Source organism: Pinus tabuliformis, chromosome 1_1 (genome assembly GCF_031772625.1).
Source record: "Pinus tabuliformis cultivar Carrire ecotype Pingquan chromosome 1_1, CPIR1, whole genome shotgun sequence".
In the NCBI taxonomy this organism is placed as follows: Eukaryota; Viridiplantae; Streptophyta; class Pinopsida; order Pinales; family Pinaceae; genus Pinus; species Pinus tabuliformis.
Window position 1 is genome coordinate 89,087,931 of NC_142297.1, and position 14,295 is coordinate 89,102,225.

General features: G+C 33.3%; 1 pseudogene; it reads right to left on the reverse strand.

Moving 5' to 3' along the window:
* Positions 1-12,556: 12,556 nt before the first annotated feature.
* On the reverse strand, positions 12,557-14,034 carry LOC149211785 (putative protein phosphatase 2C 53 pseudogene; annotated as a pseudogene).
* Between the last annotated feature and the right edge of the window lie 261 nt (positions 14,035-14,295).

The window sequence follows — 14,295 nt, forward strand, 5'->3', positions numbered from 1 at the left end:
ACACACCTAGAGATCAACACAGACATTATGCATCAGTATGTTGCTGGTCTAGCTGCACTGAAGATGATGATGCACATGTTATCATATGAGTTGGAAAGAGGAGCCATATCAGTGTACGCGGATGCAATGAGGCAAGAGTTTGCTTTCAGAAGGATGTCACCATTGAGCACACAGACACGATCACAAACAACCAAGCTTGGCATCAGTTTGCCACCATCAATCATTGCAAGGATGTCGAAGAGTTGGTCTTCCCACAATTGTATGAGTCTTAGTGATAGCTTTGATGGCTCTCTCAAGCCTATTTTGTCTCATATGGGTACATGTGCAAATTGTATGTAACATATTTTAAAGTGGAAGTCCAAGTTTCGATAGTTGGACATAACAGTCATGTAGTAGGTGAAGAGTCATGAGGGTAGGTGGAGAGTCACAAAGGGGAATGTCAAGGGTCAGCCCACCCTTTGCTATTTATAGAACCTCATAACTCATTGTAGAGGCTTTTGGTAAGCCAAAATTTTGATAGGAGTATCTTAGACAAAGCCTAGAGAGTATTGTAATGAGCCTTGGCTTATCTACATTGTAGAGCTAGTACATCTCTTTGGAGGAGCAAGCGACAGTGACTATAACGTTCCGCTATCGGGACTAGTGGTTGGTCATGGTTGTACTATATGATTGGAACTTTCACTTCTTAATATAAAAGAGCCAAAATGTTTCATGTATATGTTGCTATTTTAGTTCACTGAACTTGTTTACTCTAATGATATGTATCTGTTTACTTACACATGTGTATATAGACTCTTTCTGTATATGTATGTTCAAATCCTACTGAAATGTGTTGTTGGTTTAACCACCACTTTGGATTGTTAGTTTACTTCCTTTCCAGTTTGTGATGCATCTTCGCTCGTTTGTTCCCTTCCAAGCCGCGTGCCTTCACAGGTTTCCAAGGGGCGCACTCACCTCACTTTCCATGTGATAGAACCATTCATGCACCTTCCTTGGCATGTTGCACATGTCACACCCTTGCTACCAACAAGGAAATCTCACTTGCCTCTGTGCGCAACCACAGTCAAGGTGATACCATATGACCCATTGCTGGGACTCGTACACCAAACGGTCTGAGGTCTAGTTGGGACTTCTTACCGGGGTGATCCCCTGACATGTTGGTGGCTCCAGCACCACCAAAAGAATGATACATGGAATTTGGTTGATTTTCCAAATGAAAAAAACCTCATTGGTGTGAAATGGGTGTATAAGACAAAGTTGAATGAGAGAGGAGAAATTGATAGATTTAAACCTAGGCATGTAGCAAAAGGATTCTCACACCAACTGGGAATAGATTTTGGATAAATGTTTGCTCCGGTAGCTAGATTGGATAATATAAGAGTAATGTTAGCCACAACAACTCAGAACAAGTGGAAAGTGTATCAGATGGATGTGAAATCAACCTTCTTGAATGGAATTCTAGAAGACGAAATCTATGTGAAACAGCCTCTAGGATATGAGGTTGAAGGACAAGAAGATAAAGTTTACAGGTTGAAGAAAGTGCTTTATGGACTCAAACAAGCATCTAGATCCTGGTATAGCAAAATTTACACCTACATGATCAAGAATGGATTTCGCAGAAGCAACATTGAGCATACCTTGTACACAAAGGTAAATGAGCATGGACATATTTTGATTGTTTTTTTATATGTTAATGACATGATTTAGCGGCCATGAAGAAATACTTTGAGATCACGGTTATTAGTCTCATGAAATATTTTCTTGGCATAGAAGTTGAGCAATTTGAGAAGGGAATTTTTATTTGTCAAAATAATTATGCTAAATATTTTCTGAAAAGATTTAGGATGGAAAATTGTAACCCTTCTCCTACACCAGTTGCAATAGCTACCAAGTTAAGTAAGGATGATGAAGGATCATATGTCAATCCAACTCTATTAAAAAATATTGGTTGGCAACCTCGTGTTTCTCATAAATACAAGACCATATATTATTCAAGGAGTGAGTTTGATTTCCAGATTTACAAAGACTCCAAAATACATAAAATGCTTTATGCATGTTGGCTTTAAATTTGAGCAAGTAAACATTGAGCCCACTAGTAATGAATCTTCTTCCTAGATTGAACGAATTAATCCAACATGGAAACGACTCTAAATTTATAGCTTTTGAAGAATTACACTTGGAAATCTGGGCAGTGGCAAGCCAATGTACAAGAAGAGTTTATGTGAGTGAACATGTCAAGCTGTGGGATTCAATACTAAAATGTGGGTGCAAAGAATGTTCACAATCTTTTGTATGAAATTTCCTCCTTGACAATGATACCCAAGTTTTTACTATTATAATTTCACCCTTAGATCAGTATTATTATCCTTGTTACCATCCCAACATTGAATTTTAAAAATCGAATGGTTTTTCAAGCTTCCCGTTTGTTGGTGCATATTATAAGTATATTTTAACCAAAATCTCTAAGAATTTTTTAATAATGGTTTAAAGGTCTATTATAATACCCATTAGTTATGCCTGGTTTATGAAACTATTGTTTAATTACACCAAAATATTTTAACTACTAGCTACTCGTGTCCATTGACCAACATATACACGATCTTATGTCAATGATGTAACACCAGACCTAACCCATATTGACACTATTAATTAGCCTTCTCATGGACTTTAACATTATGAAACAAGACCTCCTGCATAGTTTTCAAAGCTCTCATCTCACTGTTGTCGTCAACAACTTATGAGATGGAGAATTCTCGACAACTAATATTTACAAGTCTATGGAGCCATAAATATGCAGGGGAAGTATATGCCCACCATTCGATTTAAATAGGTACATCATCCAATGGTGAGAATATATTGCCCCCGCGTATTAATGACTTGATAGACTTGTAAATATACCTTTCTAGAATTGCCTCTTTACCATTGATTTACTCGACGACTATCTTGTAATTCGAAAGTGGTGAGGGCTTCTCCATTAGGCATGCAATACACAACATTCAAACTGTCATTTTTTGGTGTTTTCTTCTTCTATTTCGATTAAAAATCTATTGGAAATTATCAGTTCCTTTCAAAACTACAATTTCAATGATATTCACCTTCCAAACCTTTTTCACCGCTTATATCTCTAATTCTTTTACCACTTATATGTAAAATTCTTCATACATTGAAAATATATTTGCATTTTCAGTTAAATTATATGATTGGTAATGAGTAGGCTAATTCTGAAATATATGTGATTAAAAGATGAGGTTAAGGGGGAATATTAGGGATGGAAATCATTTGAAAGGCTTACGGAAAGCTTTATGAAATAGTTTGGGGTAAAAATATCTCTTTAGCCTCTAATATATAAGGTAGATGTGCAGGGTGTTGATAACTAATAAATCACATTAAAAATGTTAATAACAAAAATATATATATATATATATATATATATGTATCCTTCAGCTTCAAAGAAATTCGTAAGTAACTTCATGTTTATAATATATATAGAGATAGAAAGACACGGATAAGAGGTTTTAACAACTTAATGTAAGGGAACGTGTAAGGGGACAGGTTGATAACTAAATAAATATTTAAATGTGTATATTATAATATGGAGTTGTCTATAATGCGACTTTTTGGAGATTCCGTCACCGGAATTCGGCGGAAGAAATTGAGGTTAAATCTTGATTTGTTGCAGTTAAAATGGTTTTTTAACTGCATATTTGGATTCAGCACCCTGGAAAACGCCTGGGACGCTTTCATTGTGCAGAAAATAGCTATCAAACTTGTGATTCCAATAAATTCTTGTCGGATTTCGACCGGAAAAACCCGCCGGAAAGGCTTTCAAAAAGTCGCGTTATAGACAACTGCTTATAATATAGTCTTTCATTTTATATATTAAAAAATTAAAAGCATAAAATTTCTTGTAGTTAAAATAATTCAAAAATATGAAATATATATATATATATAGATATATATATATATATATATATATATATATATATATATTATCTGGAATGAAAGTACATGAAATCTTGGAGTACTTCTCCACATTAGCGTGGGCCTTTATTACAAGGAATCACCCCAAAAGAATCAAAGAGAGTTAAACCCATGATTAGCAACAACTAACAACAATATGAAATAACTTCACATCTCGCTCTATAGAAATTGAGCTAACACTTGGAAGTTTGGGATATATATATATATATATATATATATATATAGATATATATATATTTGTGAAAGCATATTTAGAAAACCAATTGCACACAAAAACTTTACATTGCATTACATTAAACATATATTTAAATACATCAACTAATGGTTGAAGATAGAAATTCTATCTTAACCACACAATCACTTAGTTGAGAAAAACTATCAAATAAACACTAAACTAGGAATCATCTAAACAACTCCTAAAGAATAGGAAACCATAAGAACTAAGACAAGTAGGAATTGTGTTTTCCAAGTCCCTCCCTTAGTGACTACTTGTCTCAATCTCAATCAACAAATTCTAGGGAGAGTCTATTTTTTGTTATGGTATGGTATCCCATTTGATAGAGAGGCTGGAATTTTGTAATTCTCTATGTACACTTTTACAATTCATAGAATTCACCTCGAACACACACATTTTTTTGAAAAAATTGTAATTAGATTAAAAGGAATGAAATGTATAGTTAAAAATTTTAGCATGCTTCATATTTTACCTATTAATTTTCATATCACAACTAGTTTGTGTCCTAAAGGCTCCTCAACACTTGTTTGAACATTGTACACTTTAAACCTTTTGCACAATTTTTTTTCAAAATTTTTTAACAACATGAATAAATGTGAAAATATCAACTATAATAATTAAAAAGCACTAGCTCCGGGGCAGTGCAACTTGTGATGGTCGTGTAAATGAAGTATTATGTATGAGGAGGTAAATCTCACTAATTTAGGTTGTATGCACAAAAAAGGGCCTACGTATGTGCCTAAAGTTTATAGTAATATTGATTGAAATCATGCCTAAAATTTTTAGTAGTAATGGTTAGAATCGACCCTATGTCACATGAGTACAATATTTGCCTAGGTATAAATTCCTTTGATAATAAAAAATAATAATAATAATTAAAAAATATTACTTCATAATTGTTTTATTTAAATGTTTTAAGGAATTGATGTTTAAGAATTCAAATTGAAGTATGTTTAGACTCTCTTAACTTTTTTTTGTAAGCTTGGTAGGACTTTCGGATTTTGTGTTCACATGTCTATTATTAACCCCGTTATGAGGGAGAGTAGCGCAAGATTCGAACCCAAAATCTTTGGTTACTTCATTTCCACGACCATCACCACTTGAGCTACCCACAAACAAATTCTCTTAATTTTTAATTATTATAATAATTAAAAAAAATCACTATTTCATAATAGCGTTATTATAACTTTTTAATGAATTGATCGTTAAGATTTTAAATTGGAGTGAGTTTCAAGTCTCCTAAGTCAAAGTTTGTTTAAAACCTCCATAACTAACGCCATCGGAATCTAAACTGACCATGCCGCTATACTATTTGAATGGAACGTCAAAATGTCCCAGAAAGTATAGTGTCTTTTTATTATTTTTTAAATAAAATATTATTGAATATGTTAAATAATTAAAATAAATTAATATATTTTTTTATATAATTATTTTTTATTATATTGATACACGTATTTATTTTGATATGGTTTTTTTTTCTTTTTCTTTTAATTTTAGTTTAATTATTAATAATTATATTTTTGGAATGAGGTTTCTATGTTTTTAATTTAATTATAAAATATTTGTATTAATAATTGTTAATTAAATATTGAAATTTATTTTAAAATTAATGATATTATTTTCTCTTTTAATTAATTAAAAATAATGTCACATAAATATATCTTACATAAGTATGAATAATGTTTTTTAGGTATTGTTATTAGTAAGTTATGATATTGTAACAAAACCTATTTACATGAAATTTACATGATTAAGAATATTTTGTTAGATGTTTGTTAAATTTGTGTATATTTAACTAATCTTTAATTAAGCAAAGTCTTTCGGTAGAAATTATAATAATAATAATAATATATTGTTTTGATAAATTTTATGAGTTTCTTAATTTTGAAACTAAAATATATCATGAGATAATTTTTTTGATGTCTAACTATTTAACAACCATTTAATTTATATAGATATGCTAGTATCTTATAAAATGACATTTACAATAAAACCTCAAAGTAAATATGGATGAAATAAAGTTTACACTAAAATAAAAAACATAACCTAATAAGATTTGGAAAATAAAATCTTTTAATTATACTTAAAAATATATATTTTTATTTTGTTAGATTAAAAATTGGATTAGATTGAAAAAATGAAATATATACATTTAATCATTAAATTACAAGCATAAATTCAAAAGATTCCATTTCTCTAGACTCTTGGGAGATTCAAAATTAAGCTGAATCAATAGCAATTTTGAACAACACATTTATTTTTTTTATTTTTTTTACTTGTTTTCATATAACATACACCTAGTTGACATTGAAATGTTTTATTTATGATTCACACAGACATATAATAATTTTTAAAATGGCATATTAATCATTAAAGGGATTACAAATCTCTATAGTATCTTGAATTAGAGAACACCTCTTAACGAATAAGAACTCTCTCACTCTCTAAGTCTCTACGATATATATGATATTAAAATATTTTACTCATATTTGATTTATATTCCACATTAAACTTTTTTTTTCGTTATTAATATTCTTTGAATGTTTTCTTTCCAATGAAAAAATAAGTAAATTTCTATTAATAAAAATGAAAAGTTACATTGTGTATATGCATAAAGCATTCAAAATTTGTCCCGAGGGGCTTGTGTGTGAACAATACATATGTTTAGTACGATAGCTACCAAAAAACAAAAATAAAAATAAAATTACAAATTTCTAGAGGAACTCGACTTTTCTTTTTTTCCCTTTTTCTTTTGAACTTTTTGCCATACCCCAGGTGATGGAGTAGTACAGAAAATTGTCACTTCATTATTTCTGGATATGTTTGGAACTTCTTTATCTGAATGAGAACTTTTAGATACATGAGTTCGCTTAACTCCACCTGTGCCTTGATTGTTGTTTTTTCCCTAATGGGTTTTCAAGGGTCAGATCAACTGTAGATCTATTTGGATTATTTGCTTGGTTGTTATGTTCTTTATCATTCTCTTCTCCCTCCTCTTGAGAAGCTTGTCGTTTTTCTGTCTCCGACTATTGTTGAGTTTCATCCATTTCTTCATCCTCCTCATCTGGCGATGAGAGTTTTGGAAATTTCCATCCTTTTGGTTTTTGCGGTCTCTTTTTTGTTTTTTTCTTTGCTTCTTTGCATTTGTTTTGCAAGTTCCCTGTTTGGTGGCAAACCCTGCATCTAAATGCAGTATTTTCAAAATATAACCATTGTGTCCACTTGAAATATTTGTGTGTCAGATGAACACAATCCAGAAGACCTTTTTCCTAAGTCCATCTCAACAGAGATACGAGAAAATGTGAAGATCCCTTTTTCCATTCTTTCTCAATCCAACTTTAGAAACCTTCCCAAAGTGTTTCTGATGCCTTCTAAGACCAGATGGTGCCAAAAAGGTAGTGGGAGATTGTGAACCCTTACCCACACCGACATTTTTGAGACCACCATTGAGTTTGCACCGAAACCAGGGAATCATGGGGTTACAAAGAGCCCTGCCTTCCCCAAAACCATAGTCTGTCATTTATGACATGATTGTAATCGTTTTGACTATCAAATTGAACCACAAAAAAGCCTTTTGCACACATATAGATAATGCAGTCTCTAGTCCAGTTGAGATAGATCCATTCACTTAGATCTTCAGATTTTGGCTATAAACCATTAAAAAGATAAATGATAGCTTTTGCTTGTAAATTTTTGAAGAGACCACTTACTTCTGAGAATTCTATGGACAAATCTAGAGCTTGATCCATCTTTTCTACTATGTATGAACCTGGAATTGTCAGATTTGGGTTTTGTTTGTCCTGCGTACCAGCTTTCCCTCTTAATACATCTTTAAAAGACACCTGACCCTTATCTATTGGTACTTATCTGGCAAAAGTGCTTACTCCTGGGGCTCCTCCTTTTAGCCGTAGACTCTGGATAATGGTAGAGTTCCTTTGAATACCATAGTCTTTCAAAGGATCCCTTCCTGTAACACTTTCCCAGAAAAAATTAAACTTTGTAATGAAGCAGAAATACATATGATATTTTGTGCATTTTTCTTCAGATCTATCACTTGATCTGTACTCCGGACCCTTAACATTATCGATTTCCCAGAGAGTTTTGATAAAAATCTGATACACATATCTTCCAAATCTAGGTTTTCCCCTCTAGACTTTTCTCCCCTGTTTAAAACTATCCTATTCAAAATATTGAAAATATCCTTCAATTGATACCACATAAAAAGAAAAAATCGGTAATCAACGCAGGATATTTGTTTACAAAACTATGCGATGACTTCTCTAACCCTGAAGGGACATCATTTTCATCTCTATCCACTGCTGCCATAGAAAAAATGGTTGAGGGCTTGATTCGCCGACACCTCAATGGTAGTTTTGACCCATTTAATCTGATTGAAGATTTTCCAGCTAAAATCTCTAACTGAAGAACCACTACATGCAACACTGTCGATTGGGTTTCCAGCTCCTATCTTCTTAGAAACCCCAAATTCAACAAAGAAAAAGGAACCCCCACTCTCGACTACGCAACAAAAGCCATCGAAATCCATGCGGAAATAGGCTTCGAGTTTATCAAATCATTGATAATTGGTTGCACGCAGGGAAATCGAGACGAAGCCATCGAAAATCCATACTTGCTAATGTTAGGGATATAATATTCTTTGAATTTTATATATCAAATCCACATTAAAAATTAAATAAATTACACATCTAAATTATTTTTCTTTATATAAAGTGTTGAGAAATCTAAGGCATTATAATTAAGCGATTTCTCTTGATTAGTAACTTCTTGTGAGTATCTTTTACTTCATTAGATTAGGATATTTTATTTACTTAAGTTATTAGTGTTCTTCTTCATCAAACAACTACCAATGCATGAAAATAATTAGACAAGAGACACAAGATGTAGGCTATGAGCGAGGGCCAAAACCTCTCACACTTTGAGAGGAAAACCCACACAATTTCTTCTTATAGAGATTCGAATTGACAAATACCAAGACCAAGACCCTTGGCCTATCAGCCACTCCAAGGCCAAGACACAAGCTCCCTTGACATTCAACCTTCTTCTAGACTCCTCTTCCATTTCGACCTTCTTTGAGGCATAGTATTAAAGCGCTGTCATCACACAAACTTATCATTGGTATATCACCAAACTGTGATCTTTGCAATGTCACTAAAATTCACTTGTTACGTCATCAAAGATATCACCGAATCTCTGTAGCTTCATTCTAACACTAATATGATATTTCTTCCTAGCACCGATACCTTCTTTCAGAGATCTGAAATTCTATTAGCTTAGAAAATACTTTCGTTGTCCCTTCCTTATCTATACGCATTCCTTTCATAACTAGACATCAGAACTTGTCACTTTGTCATTGTCATTATGACTTTAATCTTACAGGGATCCAAATTCCCTCTCCTCCCACAAAATTGTAGCCTTCAAACTATAGCCTTCACCGAGATAGATATTTGAATTAGAGATGATCTGAATCTCTTTTCTATCACTGTTCATCGAAATCTCAGAGACATGCAAAGTTTTGTATTGTGCTAATGTGAAGAGCCTAGCCACACATATATATATAGTAATTCATCCTATATAATGAATCGATATGAGCATCCAAATGGGTGTTTCTCCTTAATTGGGTGAGACGACATGAGCCATTACTTCATTTGTAGGCTGACATGAAGAGAGGGACTTGTGCTTGTCATTGGAGGGCTTCATAGGCTTCTATACATTTGACACATTCTCAAGAAGAGCTCTTCATACATGAGATTGACTCTTTGACTTTAATGACAAATCCTAAGGCTCCCAATGAGAGCCATCTGAAATAAAATCCCTTGCTCATGAAACCCATGAAGCAAGTCCTACAATAACAATTTTATTCTCTTCTTTTCATCATTTACAAAGATCATAATTACATGTCATTATGAAGACCCAACCTAGTTACATTTTTCAACATAAAGTTGATATAAAGCTATGCTATTTAACATGGCCATTGAAATCATTTTTTTTTTTACATTAAATTTTTTTTTTTTTGCTATTAATATATTTTGATAAATATTATATGTCAACTGAACATTGAATGAATTACACAACATGTAATATCAATAATATTATATTTATCTATCAACTCCATAATAATTACTAAAACAATTAACTATCTTCCATTTCTTTTACTTTCAATTACTTTATTTCCCTATATAAAATTGATGTAAAATTAAGGTGGAAACTGAAGTATTTTAATTATGGTCGACATTTTTTAATATTATTATTTATACTATATAATGCTAGGTTAATTAATGATACATTTATTTTATTAATATTTATAATAATAATAATAATTAATATTACCTTTAAAATTATGGTGGACCCACGGGGTCTATTTTTCGTCCTAGACAAAAGGAGGATAGGTAAGAATGGAGTCCCAGCCACTTGACTAACAACATGGAAGAAGGCTACACCTTGTTTCAAAGCTTAAAGATTGCTCAAAATTAAGGAATTGCACAAATCATTGTAATTGGGGATTTGTAGAATAATATAAGGGTTTTGTTCATGGATTACAAGCCCAAGGATGTTTAATTGGTTGTTGTTGACTAATTTTTAGTCAATTTCATTGTTTCATGTTTTAAGAAAATTTAATGAAGAGACTAATAGTTTGGCCAACCAAGAACACAAAAGCCGGGTGACGTCTTTATGTTTCAACTCTCACTTCAACATTCAATCTCTCCCATGACAAATAACATGGCAAGTAGAACTTAGAAAGTGGACCAGAACATGGCAAAAATCTAAACTGATCTTGTTAATTGACAAAAACATGTATTTCAAATGTTTTTTGTACTTAGAAATATTTTGGAAAGTCTTCGCATATAAATATTTTGGTATTGGTTGAAGTAAAGGCTTAGAGTATTCATGGAGAAACTTGCAACTCCCATCTTATTTGAAATGTTTTTTGTACAGAAATATTTTGGAAAATCTTTGCACATAGAGATAGAATTTTGGCAATGGTAAAAGCTCACACTATCTAGTTTCAGTGTCCATGGAGAAACTTGCAACTTCCATCTTCATGATCTTACCGCTTCTTTTATTAATACAAATACATTCTTTCCATTTAAAAAGACATTAAAATTATATATATATATATATATATATATATATATATAAATTATTTTGATAATAAACAAAAGTAACATTATAATTTTTTCATATTAATACAAATACATTCTTTCCATTTAAAAAGACATTACAATTTTATATATATATATATATATATATTAATTATTTTGATAATAAACAAAAGTAACATTATAATTTTACTATGAAAAAATAAGACAGCTAGTATATAGTAATTAATTAACAAACACTACTTTGAAGATTTATTTAAAGTTTTAATAAATGGAGGCGAAGAACCTAAATTGAAGTGTGTATAGAGTCTCCGTAACCAATGTCTACGCCATCGGATTCTTGATGGAGAAACTCATAACGTCGCAATACTATTTAAATGTAACGTCAAAATATCACATAGAGTAGCTTTTTATAATTTTTAACTGGAAGAATTATTCACTATATAGATTAATAAACATAAATTAATATATTTATTTACAATAATATTTACCAGTAATTATTTAATTATAGTGGTAGGATATATATATTTTTTAAAACATTAATTGAAATTTAACCTTTAAATTTCGTGATAAATAACACTTCATTATTAGCAAACATTTTCTTCGAGTGGATATCTGTAATTAGCAAATCTGTGGAGCTTATGGTTTCAGATGGTTTTATTTTGGTTTTATTTTGCCTTTTTCTGGCTCGAGACTAATTTCTCCATTTATCTGTACATCTGTAAATTCTGTACATTTCTCTCTTTCATGGTTTATTCTGGCTCTCCAGGCAATACGGAATTTTTGGTTTGCTGTATACAATGTCCATTATATTTCCTTAATATAATCTATATGATTTTTTTCTTCTGGAAAAAAAATTCCGGCCATTCACCAACTAACAAATATTTTCACTGATTCCTCAAATAAACTGTGAATGGTGGTTCTCTTGACATTCCTTTCTGCGGGATGTGTTCAAATCAGCCCTGTTAACGCTGTTGAATTGTGAATCAGATTTCTATCTGTTTCTGCATTTTACAAGTTAACCAATAGTTCTGTTGCTTCTTTCTTTAAACCATCAAGATCTGTAATCTGTGACAGAATTTATAATCTTGTGAACATTGACAGCATATAGCTTAGTCATATAACCATTACGAGGTTGAACGTATATATATGTCAAATGCATTGGCAAATCAAGTATGATAATTAAAATTGAATGAGAGAAGAGCTGTGAAAAAGAATCATTGGACATGAAAAAAAATGGAGGATTCATGCTTCCCAGTACATAGATGAATTGTTTTAAAGTCCAGCTCTCAAGTTGGGTGAGGTAGTTAGTCGAGGCTTCGTTTGAAGGCAGTCATCCTTCATTTCATCCACCCTATTTCTATTTCTTGCAAAAATGTCTGAGTTGTACTATCATAACACTAATATCATCATGTGATTTTCTTGTTACTGCTACTTCTACAAGCCTTTTGCAATCAGCTATAGGACCGCCTCCTAATGGTGTCGAATTAGGCTGGTTCTCCACGCAAAAAGGCCTGGCAATATCTACCGCTTCTTGATTACTGACTACATCCCACAACCCATCTGATGCCAGAATTAAGAATTCGCAATCAGAAGTTACTGGAATCTTTCTAGTCTCTGGTTCAGCCGTTATCCATTCTTTCATGTGTGAGTCACCTATTGCCCTAGTTACAGCTAGGGACCCCTGAACTCGCCAAACTCCGTGGCGGAGGTCAACGATTCCACCCAAATTCTCTATTCGCTGTCGTTCGTCCTCCCTTCCAGCTCGATGATCACATGTGAGGGCTTCAGAAGCAGCGTTTCTGCTCAGAACTGCTCGACAATCCCCAGCATTGGAAACCACTAAGTTACCATCTATAATCAGAGCTGTTACACAAGCAGTACCGCCATAAACATTTTGCTTCAAAAACTCTGCATCTGTTGTTAAGTAGCCAGCTTTAACGGCCTGCTCAAGAATGTTCTCTGTTTCGTCTCCCATGTCCACCATAGCATTGACAATATTCTGCCCAATATTTTCGGCAGCGAAATCTGAAGCTTTGCGACCGCTATGACCATCAAAAACCCCAAAGAAGGCCTGCTCGGAATCGCCAAGAACATTGGCAATGGCCTTGTGGCTGTCCTCCATGAATTCTCGCCGACCCTTTTTGCTTGAAACTGCATATTGAAAACCCTCCACATTAACCTCCTTCGCCTGCTCCACCGCTGAGAACAGCGAATTTAGGTCCGGCAACTGGAGCAGAATATCCATTCTCTGCGGACGTTTTCTCTTTAGCTTTGAGCCAGAGCATTTGCTCGAACCATTCTCCACCCTGACATTGTCCGAACTGTTCCCGCTCTCCGTCCAAAGCAGATTCTCCTTCCTATTCACAGGGCTCAGTCCAGATCCCACAAAACTGGTTTTCATGCCGCTGGTCCTGGGCGTTTGGAAACCAGGATTCGAAGGAGAGCCTGCCCATATTTCAATATCATAATCGCGTATAGAAAGGGACCTGCATGAACCCAAGAACAAGGAAGAATTCCCTGCTGCAAGGCTCGCCATTTTCACAATCTGCGGATGCTGCTATTTTCACAATCTGCGGATGCTGCTGCTATTGTTGATGTTGTCGATAATGGTTGAGCTTGTTGCCTTCGAAAACTGGCTGATAAAGGCAGCAGTAATGACCTCTCTGTTGTTACAATTCAATTGAATGTCTCGCTCCGAGAAACTAGAGGTGGTTCCGTCCTAGGCGATCTACCCTTAGCATTTATATGGCTTTCAAGCGTTGAAATCAAATCGGAATTCCATTTTCTTATTGGTCAACACCTATGTACGCGAACCCTCCACGAACACCGAAATCAGTATCTGCCGTGACACCGTGTATACGCTGGAGCAGGCTTATCACGGAAGAAAAGGAAAATCCTAAGAAGCTGAACATACCGCGAATTCCAACACATAAAATGTGTTATGCACGTTTGCTTTAG